An 18,098-nucleotide genomic window follows, 5' to 3' on the forward strand; every position below is an offset into this window, starting at 1 on the left:
GAAGTAGTAAGACTACCACGACTTCAGGGTTTTTTAGAAAACTAAATTAAACATTTTTTAACAAAGGAAAATATTTCAAGCACATAAATAGGTCTACAAATTATTACCATAATATCTCCTGAAACCGCTAATTAATCTGGCTTCCAGTTACACCCCTATTGAGGCAACAGTGAAAACAAATAGATTTAAACAGAACCAGGCAAAGCCACACAATACCCTGGATAAGATAATTCAAAGTGAGTTTTCTCAGCTTTGGTTCCTGTAGACAGCAAATTGATGCACAGAAGCTGGAGGCTTTTCACATTTGTGTTAGATTTTAGAATTCCTTCTCCTGTGACACATGGCCTCATCTCCTTTATATATGTTTCTCCATTTTTAATATAAACTCCATTGTTCCAAATATGTCTTTGGAACTTTGCCCCTCTCATAATATAGATCCTTTCATAGTATGAATTTTATCAGTAACATTTGGGGAAAATAAACACAATTTAGCTTCTTCTGGCTAAGTGTAACATCTTACTATCTCTTTGAAATTCAAACAACTCTAATTTGCTTAAAATGCACATTTTCCTCACACCTCACAATCTAAAACTTCAGCTATGTTTACGTATTTAGCATTTCAAACCGAGCTTCCTTTTTGATGACTCAAAGTCTCCAGCTGTCTCCAATTCAATTAAATCCTACACACACATACTCACAGAGAAACTAAGCCAAACCCCATTATTAATCTACATTTATAATAAATCAAAATAACATAATGAAAATTATATTTTCATGACACCCCACTCCTTACGGGAAAAGAAGCATCGTAATTTAAAAAGATGGCTTCATTTTCTGAACCTATCTTACACAAACTCTTGTATTTATCTATAAACCCACATTATTACATTACCAGAATCATGCATTAGCATAACTATATATATATATATATATATATATATATACAAGTCTTTGGTATCAGCAGAAATCATTCCAGTCCAGTGTCCTGGTTTTTAAATGTCCAATTTTCCCTTTGAGCTTCAAACTTTTGACAATGCACCTGCAATTAGATGTTCTCATCCAGCCACATGTATAATCTATAGATTAAATGGTTGCAATAATAAGGTCCATTTGGACAGCCTTGCAATTCTGTCCTGAAAATTGTCCAGAAGCTTTAAAGGATTGTGGTCTATATAAACAATTTATTCTGATTAATTGTTTGCAACATAAATCTCAAAGTTCTGCAATGCTAATACCAGACCCAGAGTCTCCTTTTCAATCGTTGAATATCTTCTCTGTTGTAAATTCAACTTCAGTGAAAAATACCTCAAATCCAGTTTCATCTTCTTGTAACAGTATGGCCCCAAGGCCTATATTGCTTGTGTCAATAGCCAACTTAAATTGCTTGGCATAATTGGGTACTACCAAAACTGGTGTCGTAGCCAATACAGTTTTCAAACTGTCAAATGCTTTCTGACACTCCTGTGTCCATTGACACTTTTTGTTCTTTTTTAATAGTTCAGTCAATGGAGCAGCCGCACTGTCAAAATTTGGTACAAATTTCTAGTAAAATCCACTTGTGCCTAGAAATCTCAAAACTTCTTGTTTTGTTGTAGGCACTGGGAAATCCACGATAGCTTTGAATTTCACATCTCTCAGAGCCACCTTACCATGTCCACTGGCATGGCCTAGATATATAACTTGCAACTTTGCAAATTCAATTTTTGCCAAGTCATCACCAAATTTGTTTCTTCTACTCGACTAAATAATGCTTTCAGATGTGCTCCTCCCACATTTGACTGAAAACTATCCAGTCGTCAATATAAACAGCAAAATTGCTCAGTCCAGCAATTACTTTGTTTGTCAGTCTTTGAAATCTGGAAGGTGCATTTTTCAATCACAGTGGCAAGACTTTAAACTGATATAGTCCATCTGGCATCACAAAAGCCAATATCTCCTTTGCTCTCCGATAATGGTTCTTACCAATATCCTCTTAGCAGATCAATATTTGTGATAAATTTTGATTGTCTCACTTTCCCAATGCAATTTTCAACCCATGGTATAGGATATGAAAAAACAGAACTGTTCTGTTGAAGGTTCATGAGGACTCGAAACGTCAACTCTTTTCTTCTCTGCCGATGCTGCCAGACCTGCTGAGTTTTTCCAGGTAATTCTGTTTTTGTTTTGGATTTCCAGCATCCGCAGTTTTTTGTTTTTATCTCTGTATAGGATATGAATCTACTTTTATCACTGCATTCACCTTTAGATAGTCCACACACAGTCTTTGTGTTCCATCTGGTTTCAGTACCATCCTAATAGGCGAACTCCAATTACTGCGACTAGACTCAATGATGTCATTTTGAAGCATGAATTCAATTTCTTTTTGTACTTCTGATAACCTTTCCGGATTTAATCTATAAGGATGTTGCCTTATTGAAGACGAAACTTCTACACACATCATCATCTATAGCTAAATTTGTCCTCCCCAGCTTATTTCCACAAATAGCTTTGTGTGACTGCAATAATTTCTCCAAATAACTTTGACAATTGTTTGAAAGGTAACTCAACATCACATTTAAATTTTTAAGTGCCCCCTCATTATCCAGTTTGATTAGAGGAAAATCAATTTCAGACACCTGCATTTCTACCTCTTTCTCCTTATCTACCGCCACTAATATTTTTTTTACGTCCTCTTCCCTGTCAAAGTACCTTTTTAGCATATTTACATGACACACTTCCCTCTTTGTCCCTCTATCTGGAGTATTTGTTAAATAATTTATTTCACTCAGTTTCTTTTCAATCTTGTAAGGCCCACTAAACCTTGCTTTTAATGAGTCACCCAATACTGGTAACAAAACTAACACCTTTTCCCCAACAACAAAACTATGAGCTTTCCTATCTGCCTTCACTTGCTGTGATATCTTCAAATGTTCCCTAGTCAAGTCACATGCCTGTCCACTCTTTCTCTGAAGTTTGATACATAATCCAGAAAAGTCGTTTCCAAATTTTGACCCATCAATTTCTCATGAATCAACTTCAGTGGTCCCCTTACCTCATGACTTTAGACTAGTTCAAAAGGACTAAATCCAGTCAATGCATTAGGAGCATCCCTAATAGCAAATAACAAGAATGGAAATCCCCTATCCCAATCATGTGAATAGTCCTGACTATACACCCTCGTCATAGTTTTTAAAGTTTGATGCCATCTTTTCAAGAAGATAAGCTGTTGACTTAAACTGTTTTATCCCCAAACTGTTCATTACTTCCTTAAACAGTTGTGACATGAAATTTGAACCCTGATCTGATTGTATTTCTTTTGGCAAACCATATCTTGTAAAAATATTTAGTCAGCTCCTCCACAATTCTCTTTGTTATAATATTTTCTCCTTGTAGACACATCCGTTATTGTCAGTAAGTACTAACTTCCACCTTTAGTCTGAGGGAGGCATCCTACACAATCAATCATGACCCGAGTAAAATATTCTTCAAATGCTGGAACTGGAATTATAGGTGCCAGCTTAATGATTGGTTTCCCTATCACCTGACATGTGTAACACGTTCTACAGAATTTCACTACATCTCTATGCAATCCAGGCCAATAAAAATATTTTTGTATTTTCACCTGTAGCTTTCTAATTCCCAAATGTCCCCCTATTGGAATTTCATGAGCTATTCCTAGGATCTCAGGAACATAATCTGTAACCTCATGGCTCGGCATATCTCCCACTTGACCATTACCATTAAGCCAGGTGATAAACCCTGGTTCAATGAAGAGTGTAGGAGGGTATGCCAGGAGCAGCACCAAGCATAACTAAAAATGAGATGTCAACCTGCTGAAGCTATAACACAGAACTACTTGCTTGCCAAACAGCATAATCCGCAAGTGATAGACAGAGCTAAGTGATCCCACAATCAATGGATCAGATCTAAGCTCTGCAGTCCTACCACATCCAGCCATGATTCGTCATGGACAATTCAACAACTGACTAGAGGAAGAGGCTCCACAAAAATCCCCATCCTCAATGGAGGAGGAGCCCAGCACATCAGTGCAAATGATAAGGCCGAAGTCTTTGCTACAATCTTCAGCCAGAAGTGCCAAGTGGATGATCCATCTCGGCCTCCTCCAGAGGTCCCCAGCATCACTGGAGTGATGCCAGCTGTGGAATTGGCAGCTCCCTCCCAGGCGGGGCCAGCACTGGCTCCACAGGCCAGAGGACAGTCACCAAGGTCATCAAGGCCAACAGGACAGTAGAGTCAGCAGGCTGTCTCAGATGCCACTCTGAGCGATGGGGCAGCACCAAGACTTAGCACCCAGAAACAAAAACATAAGGCACCTTAGGCACAGCACTTGGTGCTTTTCTGTTGGCCTGAGATGAAGTCCTTATGATTCGCTTTGCTCGGTAACACTATTCTCTTTTTTTTCGAATAAGTTGGTTTACTTGACAGAATAAATTCGTGGCTGAGGGAGCCTCTTCTGCAGTGTATAGTTTCCAAAACTGTAATGAGTGTTTTGTTGGACATTCAGCTTTATTTACAAGGCTCTTAGTGACTGTTCCTAAACTGGCAGATTTTGCACTTAGGTGTCAAGTATCGAGCCTACAGCCCAGGCTTGTCCTGCTGGTCCATCTGTGGTGGGCTAGCTGAAGGTCCATTGGATTAAAGCCTCCCGGGTGTCCCTGCCTCCCTGAAGTGTACCCGGGTCAGCGTCTACCCCCTCGTCATTCCCCTGTGCTTCCTGGTCCTCAGAATCACTGCTGGATTCATCGGCTGCAGCCGCAGCCACTGCGTCGACGTCTTCATCGTCTACTGCATCCCCCCCTTTCCAGCGTAAGAACGTGCAGTGCGCAGCATGCAACCACTATCACAGAGACACGAGCTGGGAGGTACTGGAGTGCGCCCCCTGAGCAGTCCAAGCATCAGAAACGCATCTTGAGAAGTCTGACGGTTCTCTCCACCATAGCCCTTGTGGTGCCCTGGCTCCTATTGTACCGCTGCTCAGCTTCTGTTCTTGGACAGCGGAGAGGCGTCATGAGCCACCTCGTCACCCAGAAGCCATCCATCCAGCCGGGCTGGATCATCGAAGAGACCTGGCACCTGGGAGTGTCTGAGGATGTAGGCATCGTGGGAGCTGCCTGGGTATCTTACACAGATTTGCAGAATCAGCATCCTGTGATCACACACTATCTGCACATTCATGGAGTGGAAGCACTTGATGAAGGCACCGGACCCACCTGCTGGCGCCTTGATGGCCACATGTGTACAGTCAATTGCACCTTGGACATGGGGGAAACCAGCAATGGCTGCAAAGCCTCTAGCTCACTGTGCCTGGCTTGCCTGGTCCCAATGGTAGTGGATGAAGGTCAATGCATGCGTGAACAGAGCGTCTGTAACCTGATTGGGAAACACCACAAAGATCACCCACCAATCCCCGTAAGAAGCCAGAGGCATAGACATTAAGGGCAGCAGTGACCTTCAGAGCCACTGGCATGTGGTGTCCAGCATACAGTTAACGGAGATCTCAGGCCCTATCATCTGACAGTTATTGTTGACTGTCTCCCTTGAGAGATGGAGCCTCCTTCAGCACTGTACCTCAGACATATTGAGGTAGTTGCTCTGCTGCCTGTATACCCTGGCAACAGGATAGTGGCGCCTTCTGCAGCCCCTTCCACCTTGGACTACCTCGTGACCTTACACCCCTTGTGCCTGTGCCTGTCCTCCCAAAGGTGGCCCCCCTGGAGGATGAATATGGACTCCTGTCCTCCTCCCGCTTCTAGCCCTCCCTTCCTCCTCAGAGGAGCTGCCTCCAGTGGACAGTTCAGCTTCCATTCCCAGGCTAAGGGAAGGTTTCCTGAAACCTGCAGGCCCAGAAAAGATTACTCACAGCAGAATGCTGACCTGAAGGTTAACAGTCCAGAAAAAGCAGCTGGGATGCGTTTTGAAGCACTGCAGATCACACAGGCAAGCTTCAAAAACTTTCAGAAATAAATGCTTGACTATGCACATTCGCGACACCAGTGAGCCCTCTTATCCCACCCATGGATGAGGCTAATACAAATGTGTCCTACCCGCCTGCCTGTTGTGCCCGTGCGCTGACCTGAAGATTGCACGGGCGCCAAAAAATCGGCATCGATTGGTGCCTCAAGGGCCTTAAGTGGGCCGTTAATTAATGGCGGGCGCGCGTCGGACATCATCGCACGCCCACCTAGCAAAATATCGCGATGGAGCGCGATGATGTCAAGGCACTCACCCTACCTCCCCACGCGTCATTTTACACACAGACATGCAGGGCCCAACCCCGCACGCCAAAGGGAAAATTCTGCCCCTTATTACAATGAAATCACCTCAATCTTCGAGCATCACTTCTACTCTCAGCACCTTTTTATTCTGAGAAAAAAACTTCCTGGAAATTTCCATCGACTCCTCTTCCCTCATTACCCACCTTCCTTTCACCTTCCCACTTTCTATCCTCCTCTGATTAAAAAGGGTGACAATAAAAGATTTAGATTTATAATCTAATCAACAGCTATCTCTGCTGCCTGTGTTACCATTTTAACCCTCTGCTCCTTCACATGAGTTCTCAGTACCGAAGGAATTTAATCTTTAAATTCTTCCTAAAGTACGACTTCTCTAAGTGCTGCATAAGTTTTCTCTATCTTTAATGCCTGTATCCACCTGCCAAAATTACTTTGTTTTGCTCTCTCAAACTCAATATAAGTTTGCCCTGGCTGTTTTCTAATTTGCTTAAATTTCTGCCTTTGTGCCTCAGGAACCAACTCATACGCACTCAAAATAGCCTTTTTTAACCACATCATAGTCCACTGATAATTCTTCTGGCAGTGAAGCATAAACCTCAAGTGCTCTACCCACCAACCTAAATTGTAACAACAATGTCCAGTTTCATTGTGGCCATTTCATCTGTTTAGCTTTCTTCTCTAATGAAATAAAGAATGTCTCCACATCTCTTTCCTTAAACGCCAGAAGAGCTTGAACAAATTTAAACATCTCCCCATTAGGTTTTAGGTTAAAGGTTTTCGCATCATCAGAACTTTCCTCAGCATCTGATGTCTCCTTTTTAAAATCCAGCTTTTTAAGCCAGTACTCTCTGTCTCTTTCCTGCATTCTCTCTTCCTTTTCTAACTTTACTATTTCAAATTCCCTTTCTTGCCTTTTTTTTTCTCCTGCCTTTCTGTCAGTTCCCTTTGGAATGCCCTTTCTCTTTCATTTTCTTTCTCTGCCCTTTCTTTTTCTGCTGCCTCTAGTTCCAATTTTTTTTCATTTCCAAATCTTTTTCCTTTTCATTTTCCTCCAATTCAGGTTTTCTCAGTTTGTTTGCTTGTTCAAATTCAAGCCTCTTCATTTTTAACTGACTCTTACTACCTGCAGCTGTGACTCACTGGTGACAGGTATCACTTCCAACTGCTGTGCTATCAGTTCAACTATATCTGCTTTCTTTGCCCCTACTGGTAACCTCAATTACAACTTATCCACCAATTCTGTTAAGTTACCTTAGATACCTTTTGTAACCCATTCAGAGTTATATCTTCTACTTCCAAAAACATTTTAGCCATAGATACAGCAATTTTGTAGTCTTACCACTTTTAAAATATCTCACACCAGCTCTTGAATTCAAAGTGCTTCTTGTACTCATAACCTTAAAATTCACCAACTCCAAACCAATCAAGGAATTTCAAATATCCCACAAAGAGCTCCCAGTTTTGTTATGACGTGGCAGATGATGTGTGCCAGGTGGATCAAATTCATGAGTGAATCTTGGTCACAGCTGTTTTGCAATTTGTATTTTACTTTGAGACGCATGCCCTGAATTCAGAAGTAATAAGACTACCGTGACTTCAGAGGTTTTTAGAAAACAAAATTAAATATTTATTAACAAAAGAAAAGATTTCAAGCACATACATAGGTCTACAAATTACTGCTATAATAACTCCTAAAAACCCTAATTAATCTGGCTTTTAGCTACACCCCCGTTAAGGCAACAATAAAAACAAATAGATTTTTAAAAGCCCAGGCAAAACCACATAAAAATTGAATGGCTATAAATTGAGAGAGGAGAATGTTCAATGAGACCTGGATGTCCTTGTATACTAGTCACTGAAGGTAAGCATGTAGGTGCAGCAGGCAGTAAGGAAGGCAAATGGTATATTGTCCTTCATAGCCAGAGGATTCGAGTACAGGAGCTGGGATGTCTTGCTGCAATTATACAGCGCCCTGGTGAGACCACACCTGGAATATTGTGTGCAGTTTTGGTCTCCTTACCTGAGGAAGAATGTACTTGCTATAGAGGGAGTGCAGCGAAGGTTTACCAGACAGATTCCTGGGATGGCGGAACTGACATATGAGGAGAGATTGAGTCGGTTAGGATTATATTTGCTGGAGTTCAGAAGAATGAGGGGAGATCTCATAGAAACCTGTAAAATTCTAACAGGACTGGACAGGGTAGATGCAGGAAGGATATTCCTGATGGCGGGAGAGTACAGAACCAGGGGTCACAGTCTGATGATATGAGGGTTGACCATCTGGGACTGAGATGAGGAGAAATTTCTTCACCCAGAGAGCGGTGAGCCTGTGGAATTTGCTACCACAGAAAGTAGTTGAGGCCAAAACATTGTATGTTTTCAAGAAGGAGCTAGATATAGCTCTTGGGGTGATAGGGATCAAAGAATATGGGGAGAAAGCAGAAGCAGGCTATTGAGTTGGATGATCAGCCATGATCATAATGAATGGCGGAGCAGGCTCAAAGGGCCGAATGGCCTACTCCTGCTCCTAATTTCTATGTTCTATGTTTTTATGTTAATAGCCTGGACAGTCACATTCAAAGTGAGTTTTCTCAGCTTCGGTTCCTGTAGACAGCAACATGATGCACAGACACTGGAGGCTTTTCACACTTGTGCTACATCTTAGAATATCTTCTCCTTTGACACATAGCCTCACTCCCTTTATACATGTTTCTCCCTTTTTAATGTAAATTCCATTGTTCTGATATGTCTTTTGATCTTTACCCCCTCTCATAATACAAATATTTTCATTGTATGAATTTTACTAGTTTCCTTTGGAAAAAATAAACACTGTTTGGCTTAGCTTCTTCTGGCTGGGTGCAACAGCTTACCATCTCTTTGAAATTCAAACAACTCTAATTCATCTAAAAATGCAAATTTTCCTCGCACTTCACATTCTAAAACTTCGGCCATGTTTACGTATTTAGCATTTCAAACCTAGCTTCCTTTTTGATGACTCAAAGCCTCCAGACAAACTTCCTCCAATTCAATTAAATCCCGTGCCCCCCCACCACCCCTCCCCCCCAACACACACACACACACACACACAGAAACTAATCCAAGCCCTGCTATTAACTTACGTTTACAATAAATCATGATAATATTATGAAAATTATATATTATTATATTTTCATGACACTCAACAAACCACACCAGTCATTTCACTGGACTTAGCTTCACGCTGCTATCAGCAAGGTACATGGACTGATATTCATAATCTTCAATACACGAGTTGCCTGTAAAGGTGTCTAAAATATTAATTAGGTTGAGACCCATTGAGGCACTGAAACTTTCTATCTCGAATGTACAACTGTTTCCTTCCTGCATGAAACAAACCCAGGTCCATTATTAGCACACCATTAATTAGCAAAATTACAGAATCAATCATCAAGAACAAAAGAGATGATGGCTGCTATGGTAATCTAACTGAAGGCACTTCAAATAGTTTCAGAAGGGAGACAGTCTGGCTCATTAGCCTTTTTGCTTTTTGAGGAAGTAACATCCCTAAATAACAATAAGCAGCTCAGTGACAAATTATACCTAGATTCCCAGAAAGCCTTGTAATAACTTTATGTTCATAACACCCTGATAAGTATTTATCAAGGCAGCAGACAGATCCTTAACTATTCCACCTCATGTCCCTGTCAAGGAACTGTCTGAGATTTACAACTAGCCTATGCCTTAGACTGTATGAGGCCAAGCTTGGCTCCTTGAATCATTTTATATCACTTGGTTCTGATTATGTTCTGATGCAAGGTCACCACCTGAAATATTAGCTCTTTTTTTTCTGCATAGATGCTGCCAGGCTTGTTGAGTATTTCCAGCATTTTCTGTTTTTATTTTAGATTTCCAGTATTTTGCTTTCAGGTTATATTTGGGTTTGCCTTACCATCCTCCAGTTAGAAATATAGAACCATAGAATGATCACAGCATAGAAGGACGCCATTCAACCCGTCATTTCTATGCCACTCCCTGCAGGAGTCAACTGATGAATTTTTAACAAAAGAATAAAATATTTACTAAACAAGAAAATATAAATTATATTACGATACTCCTTCACCCAAACCTATGCCTTTAGAGATATATTCAGATTCATAAGGATAACACAAGTTACAAAAGCTCTCTTACACTCTCATCTTCACAGTAAGTACACAGTCCATGTAAACCAATAGGCGACCTGTAATCAGGCACACCGCACCCTGAAGCCAAGTGACAGATGCCACCCCAAACAGATGCTACAGATCGCGCATCAACTCCCCCCAGATGCTTGTCACACTGGGAGCCAATCGGTTTCACTGGTCTTTGATACGAGGGTTTTCAATCTCCATTCTCAAAGAGCCTGTTTTGGAATCTTCTCCCAAATGATGCTTTCGCTCGGATGCCTTCTACAAGGATCCACCTCCAGGATTTTGAACTTCCCCTCTGATGTTCAACTCCCCTGGATCGTCACATGCATTCAAGCTTTTTGTCTTCCATGCACTCTCTCAGATACTCAGCCCTGCCAACAGAACACCACTGCTTCACATGCCCATAGTAAGGAGTCACCAACCTTTGTCTATCTCCTTGGATCTTCTGGCTTCTCGTAAGCCTATTTTGCTTTAAGTCTGCATTCTGCAGCTTTCTCGCTTTAAACTTTGAACCTTCTATCGCTCTTCACTCTTAACTTCACTTAACAGGACCCTTTCCAGATTCTTGTTCTTTTCATTTGACTAGAAGTTCTTCTTGGGACTTCCTTTTTTGTTCCACTCCCTGATTTCTGAGAACTTCTCCTGTTCTTATGGGAAATCTGCTTTCTGCAGTTCCCTCTCCTGTCCAGCTCCTCCTAGCTCCTAGTTTAAACTGAACAAATACTGTTGTTCTGTTTCTCCCTGTGACTCTGGGCCTTCTGTTGCTAGGCAACAGCACAGCTTTGTCTATCTCATGTTTGTTTTAACTTCCCTTCAAGAGTCATAAAACCTCATTAAAATGCAGACATCTTTTAAAGAGAAACTAAAGCTCAAGATCCCCCCTTTCTTAACACACAAATACAGAAATACAAAGAAAACTTAAAGATATACATTATCCCTAACACACCAAATACACATATAACTTACTTAAACTATCTCTTGTTCCTAACATACACAGTATCTGGAATACTGTGTACAATTTTTGTCTCCTTAGTTGAAAAAAATACAAACATACAAACATACAAACATGGAGGAGGAGTAGTCCACTCAGCCCCTCAAGCCTGGTCTGTTATCCAATAAGATTATGGCTGATCAGATTGTAACCTCCCGCCTGGTAACCTTTTAACTGCTTGTTAATCAAAAATCTATCTACCTCTGCTTTAAAAATATTCAAAGACACTGCTTCCACTGCCATTTGAAGAAAAGAGCTTCTAAGACTCAAACCCTCTGAGAAAAAAAAATTCTCCTCATCTCTGTCTTAAATGAGCTACCCTTTATTTTTAAACCTTGACCTGTGGCTCTATCTCCCACAAGAGGAAACTCCAGATCCACTCTGTCAAGGCCCCTTAGGATCTTAAATGTTTTGATCAAGTCACCTCTTACTTTTTTAAACTTCAATGGATATGAGCCTAATAGACAACCCACCCTTTCCTGGTATTAGTCTAGTAAGCCTTCTTTGAACTATTTCTAATGCATTTACATCCTTCCTTAAATAAGGAGACCAATACTGTACACAATACTCCAGATGTCGCCTTACCAGTGCCCTGTACAACTAAAGCATAGTCTCCCTACTTTTACATTCAATTCCCCTCACAATAAATGATAACATTTTATTAGTTTTCCTAATTACTTGCTGCACCTGCATACTAGCCTTTGTGATTCATGCACTAGGACACCCAGATCCTTCTGAATCTCAGAGCTCTGCAATCTCAAACCAATTAAATAACATGCTTTTTTTTTATACTCCCTGCTAAAATGGACAATTGTATGTCACATTGTAGCCTTCTTGCATCCTCTTCACAAATTACTTTCCTATTTATCTTTGTGCCTTCAGCAAATTTAGTAACCATACCATCTGTTCCATCATCCAAGTCATTTATATAAATTGTAAAATGTTGAGGCCCCATACTGATCCCTGCAACACATCACTTACCACATCTCGCCAACCAGAAAAATACCCATTTATGGCTCCCCTTTGTTTCCTGTTAGCTAGCCAACCTTCTATCCATGCCAATATGTTACCCCCTACACCATGAGCTTCTAATTTCCACAATAACTTTTGATGGGCATCTTATCAAATGCCTTCTGGAAATCTAAGTACAGTATATCCACCAGTTCCCCTTTATCCACAGTATGTGCGACTCATTCAAAGAGTTTTAAAGAGATTTAAAGAGTTTAAAAATAAGGGGCTACCTATTTAAAATGGAGATGAGGCGAAATATGTTCTCTCAGAGGGTCATGAGTCTTTGGAACTCTGTTCCTGAAAAGACGGTGGAAGCAGAGTCTTTGAATATTTTTAAGGCAGAGGTGGATAGATTCTTGGTGAACAAGGTGGTGGTAGATTATCGGGGGTAGGTAGGATGCAGATTTGAAGTTACTATCAGACCAGCCATGATTTTATTAAATGGTGGAGCAGGCTCGAGGGGCCGAATTACCTACTCCTGCTCCTTGTTCAAACGTATATAAAGAATGCCAATAAATTGGTTAAACATGATTTCCCTTTCATAAAACCATGTTGACTCTGCCTGGTTACCTTAAACTTTTCTAAGTGCCCTGCTATAACATCTTTAATAATAGCTTCTAACATTTTCCCTATGACAGATGTTAGGCTAACTGGCCTGTAGTTTCCTGCTTTCTGTCTCCATCCATTTTTGAATAAAGGGGTTACATTTACTATTTCCCAATCTAATGTAACTTTTCCCGAATATAGGGAATTTTGGAAAATTAAAACCAATGCATCAACTATTTCACTAGCCACGTCTTTCAAGATCCTAGGATGAAGTCCATCAGGACACAGGGATTTGTCAGCCCACAGCTCCAACAATTTGCACAGTACCACTTCCCTGTGATTGTAATTTTCCTGAGTTCTTCCCTCCCTTCCATTTCCTGATTTCCATCTATTTCTGGGGTGTTGTTTGTATTCTCTTTAGTGAAGACCGCTACAAAATGCCTGTTCAATTCATCTGCCATTTCTTTACTTGCCATTATTAATTCCCCAGGGTCAGTTCCTATAGGACAAATGCTCACATTGTTAACTCTTATCTTATTCAAATATCTCTAGAAAGTCGTACTATCCATCTTTATATTTCTAGCTAGCTTCCTCTTGTACTCTAATTTTTCCTTATTAATCTTTTTGTTATTCTTTGCTGTTCTTTATATTCTGTCCAATAATTATATAATTGCTTTAGAAGCAATTCAGAGAAGATTCACTCAACTCATTTCTGGGATGAAAGGCTTATCTTATGAAGACAGGTTGAACAGTTTAGGCCTATACCTATCGGAGTTTCGAAGATTGAGGTGGTTTTATTGAACTATATAAGATCCTGAGGGGATTTAATAAGGTAGATACTGGGAGTATGTTTCCTCTCCTGGGGGAAACTAAAGCTTGAAACAGAGTTTAAGAATAGGAGGTCTCCCTTTTACGACAGAGATGAGGAGAAAATTTTTCTCCCAGAGGGTCATTACAGTGTGGAGCTCTCTTCCCCAAAAGATTTTGGAGGCTGAATAAATTTTTTAACTTAATTTATTCAAGGCTGAGTTAGATAACTTTCTGTTACTCAAGGGAGTCGAAGGTTATGGGGAGCAGACAGGAAAGCTGAGCTGAGACCACAACCAGATCAGCCATGATCTTATTGAATGGTGGAGCAGGCTCGAAGGGCTGAATGGGCTACTCCTTCTCCTAAGTCCTGTGTTCCTTTATATATTCCTATGATTGGCAAGATGTTTCTCTTTGAAATGTAAGATATATGAGATGGTGTTTGGCACAACAGTCAGTAAATGCTCTATTTCTTTCATAATTTTTTTTTCTGTATTAACCTTCACCAAGCACATGTAGAAAGATGCATCTGCAACAGCCATTGTGGAAAGAGCAAAGGGAGAAATTCATTCACGTAGAGCCGCTTCAAGCAGTATTGTACGTTGACATATCTGAGCGGTACCACACGTGCTGTGCAGTGAATTCTCTCCTGAAGAAGTTGTTGAAGTTAAATTGCATGGCTATAATAGTTAGTCACAGGTACATGGGCCTGAATTTTACTTTTGGCAGGCGCACCCTATCAGAGGGCTCGGGAGCAGTCATGAAACGGACCGCCGGCCGCGATCTGCCCTGACTGCAATTTCACACTGGCTGGCCAATTAACGACCAGCCAGCGTGAAACACACGCTGAAATACTCAGTGCTGCTGGGGTGGGGGTGGGAAGAGCACAGGCGATGACGTTTCCGCAGGTGTGGGTGAGCGCTGCGACAAAGCTCACTGAAGGCAGATAGCTGCCTCAGAGTCCTGTAGACCTGAAAAAGGTAAAATAAAGGTTTCAAAAGTTGAAAAAAGTGTCCATGCATCATAATCAATCACCTGAAAATAAAGCTGATAAAAATGCTGTCCCCAGAAATTTATTTTTACTTTATTTCATCACGGAAATTTCATCCGGCTTTGGATAAGGTTTGATGAAAATGCAAAGGCCACCTGGCCAATTCACCCGTCCTTCAACTGTAAGATTGAACGGGCAATAAAAATTTGGAGACAATTGCGCCATTAATGGGCTTAGTTGTCCTCTTAATGGTCGGTGGGCGCGCTTCCAGCATTTGCGCTCGCCTGCTGAGTGAAATATCGCATGAATGCAGGATGACGTCGGGACACTTGCCTGACGTCTTCTCGCGCGATTTAACACCCGATCAGGTCAGGCGCAATGCCATTCTACCATTACCATCAAGCCAGGGGATCAAACTTGATTCAATGAAGAGGGCAGGCAGGCATGCCATGAGCAGCACCAGGCGAAGCTATGAAGCATACCAAACAGCATAAGCAGCAAGTGATAGAGCTAAGCGATCCCACACCCAACGGATCAGATCTATGCTCTGCAGTCTTGTCACATCCAGTCATGAATGGTGGTGGACAATTAAACAACTCACTGGAGGAGGAGGCTTCACAAATATCCCCATCCTCAATGATGGGGATGTCCAGCACAGCAGGGCAAAAGATAAGGCGGAAGCATTTGCAATAATCTTCAGCCAGAAGTGCTGAGTGGATGATCTATCTTGGCCTCCTCCGGAGGTCCCCAGCATCACTGATGCCAGTTTTCAGCCAATTCGATTCACTCCGCGTGATATCAAGAAGCATTGGATAGTGCAGATGCTATGGCCCTGACAATATTCCGGTAATAGTACTGAAGACTTGTGCTCCAGGTCTTGCCACACCCCTAGCCAAGCTGTTCCAGTACAGTTACAACACTGGCATCTATCTGGCCATGTGGAAATTGCCCAAGTATGTCCTGTACACAAAAAGCAGGGCAAATCCAATCCGGTCAATTACCGCCCCATCCGTCTACACTCGATCATCAGTAAAGTAATGGAAGGGGTCATCAACAGTGCTAACAAGCGGCACTTGCTTAGCAATAACCTGCTCACTGACGTTCAGTTTAGGATCCACCAAAGCCACACAGCTTCTGACGTCATTACAGTCTTGATTCAAACATGGATAAAAGAGTTGAACTCCAGAGGTGAGGTTAGAGTGACTGCCCTTGACATCAAAGAAGCATTTGACCAAGTGTGGCATCAAGAAGCCCTAGCAAAACAGAAGTCAATGGGAATCAGGAAGTAAACTCTACACTGTTTGGAGTCATACCTAGCACAGAGGGAGATGGTTGTGGTTGTTGGAGGTCAATCATCTCAGTTCCAGGACATCACTACAGGAGTTCCTCAACGTAGTGTCCAAGGCCCAACCATCTTCAGCTGCTTCATCAATGACCTTCCTTCCATCATAAAGTCAGAAATGGGGATGTTTGCTGATGATTGCACAATGTTCAGCACCATTCACAGCGCCTCAGATACTGAAGCAGTCTATGTCCAAATCAACAAGACTTGGACAACACAGGCTTCAGCTGACAACTAACATTTACACCACACAATGCCAGGCAATGACCATCTCCAACAAGAGAGAATCTAGCTATCACCCTTTGATGTTCAATGGCATTACCATCACTGAATCCCCCACTATCAACATCCTGCGGGTTACCATTGACCAGAAACTGAACTGGGCTAGCCAGATAAATACTGTGGCTATAAGAGCATTCCAGATGCTAGGAATCCTAAGGCAAATAACTCACTTGCTGACTCCCCAAAGCCCATCCACCATCTACAAGGCACAAGTCAGGACTCTGATGGAATATTCCCCATTTGCCTGGATGAGTGCAGCTGCAACAACACTCAAGAAACTTGATACAATCCAAGACATAGCAGCTCGCTTGATTGGCATCCTATCCATAAACATTCACTCCCTCCACAACCGATGCACAGGCGCAGCAGTGTGTACCATGTTTAAGATGCATGGCAAGTACTCACCAAGCCTCTTTAGACAGCTCCTTCCAAACCCACAACTGCTACCATCTAGATGGACAAGCAGACACATGGGAACACCACCACCTGTAAGTTCCCATCCAAGCCACTCACAATCCTGACTTGGAAATATATTGCCGTTCCTTCACTGTCGCTGGATCAAAATCCTGGAACTCCCTCCCTAACAGCACTGTGGGTGTACCTACACCACATGCTCTGCAGCGGTTCAAGAATGCAGCTCACCGCCACCTTCTCAAGAGCAATTAAGGATGGGCAATAAATGCTGGCCCAGCCAGCAATGCCGATATCCCATGAATGAATTTCTTAAAACTGCCTAGAGGCAGACACCCAGCATCTGGCCGGTGGTGTGGTATGTGCTGCAGGCAGGCCGAGAGGTCCTCCCTGTTAGCCTGGTTGCAAGAGCAGCCAGATTCCAATCCCCACCTCCAACGGTGGTGGCCCGAGTACAAGAACCATTTTTTATTTAAGGTTTTGAAAAAAAGTCAGCAAGAGGACAACACTTTGTTGAAGCATCCTTTCTGTTACTTACCTGCCATCATAGCCTGCTGCTCCTCTCAAAATGGAAAGCCTCTGATTGGCCCTCCAGCTTTGGTAGCCCAACTGTTGCCTTAAATTGAACAGAGAACCTGTCTGCATGCCAATTAAGGGGTGCCTCTGTGAAAATCAACAAGAGAGATTGTCTACCAGCAGGGGAGCAGAGTGGATTGAGAGCTGGAAATGGTCCCAACTCCTGTTTCTTGCCTGTGGAGGAAATATCCATCCTTGGTCTCTCAGGGAATCAAGGGCTATGGGAAGCAAACAGCAAAGTAGAGTTGAAGCAGAAGATCAGTCATGATTATATTGAATGGTGGAGCAGGCTCAATGGTCATATGGTCTACACATGCTCCTATTCCTTATGTTTTCTCTTGCTCATTAATAACTTGCTTCCTGATTAATGTCCTCCCCATCCTTTTCAACCTTGATGGTGGAATGGAGTATGACCTTGGGCCCTTCATCTTGGTCTCTCCTCCTGTCCTTTGCTGTCCTGCTTGTAGCTACTCCTACCATGAGATCTGCTGTAAAGGTATGTTGATGATTTTCCATGACTAACTATGGGGCTTATACTGTGTGAGGTCCCAGACTCTTCACAAGTGGCTGGCGACTTGCCTTCCTAAGTGCCATGACAGTGTGTTGGATGTGTCACACACCTTACCAGTCTCCACTTTCTGAGCCGTTGTCCTACTAACTTGCCTCATCCACTGTTCCAAGCCTTTGTGCCCTTAGGAGGGGTGACGTCCCCACACCAGCCCCCTCCCCCTCTGAAGCTGAC

Source organism: Carcharodon carcharias, chromosome 1, assembly GCF_017639515.1.
Source record: "Carcharodon carcharias isolate sCarCar2 chromosome 1, sCarCar2.pri, whole genome shotgun sequence".
Taxonomy (NCBI): Eukaryota; Metazoa; Chordata; class Chondrichthyes; order Lamniformes; family Lamnidae; genus Carcharodon; species Carcharodon carcharias.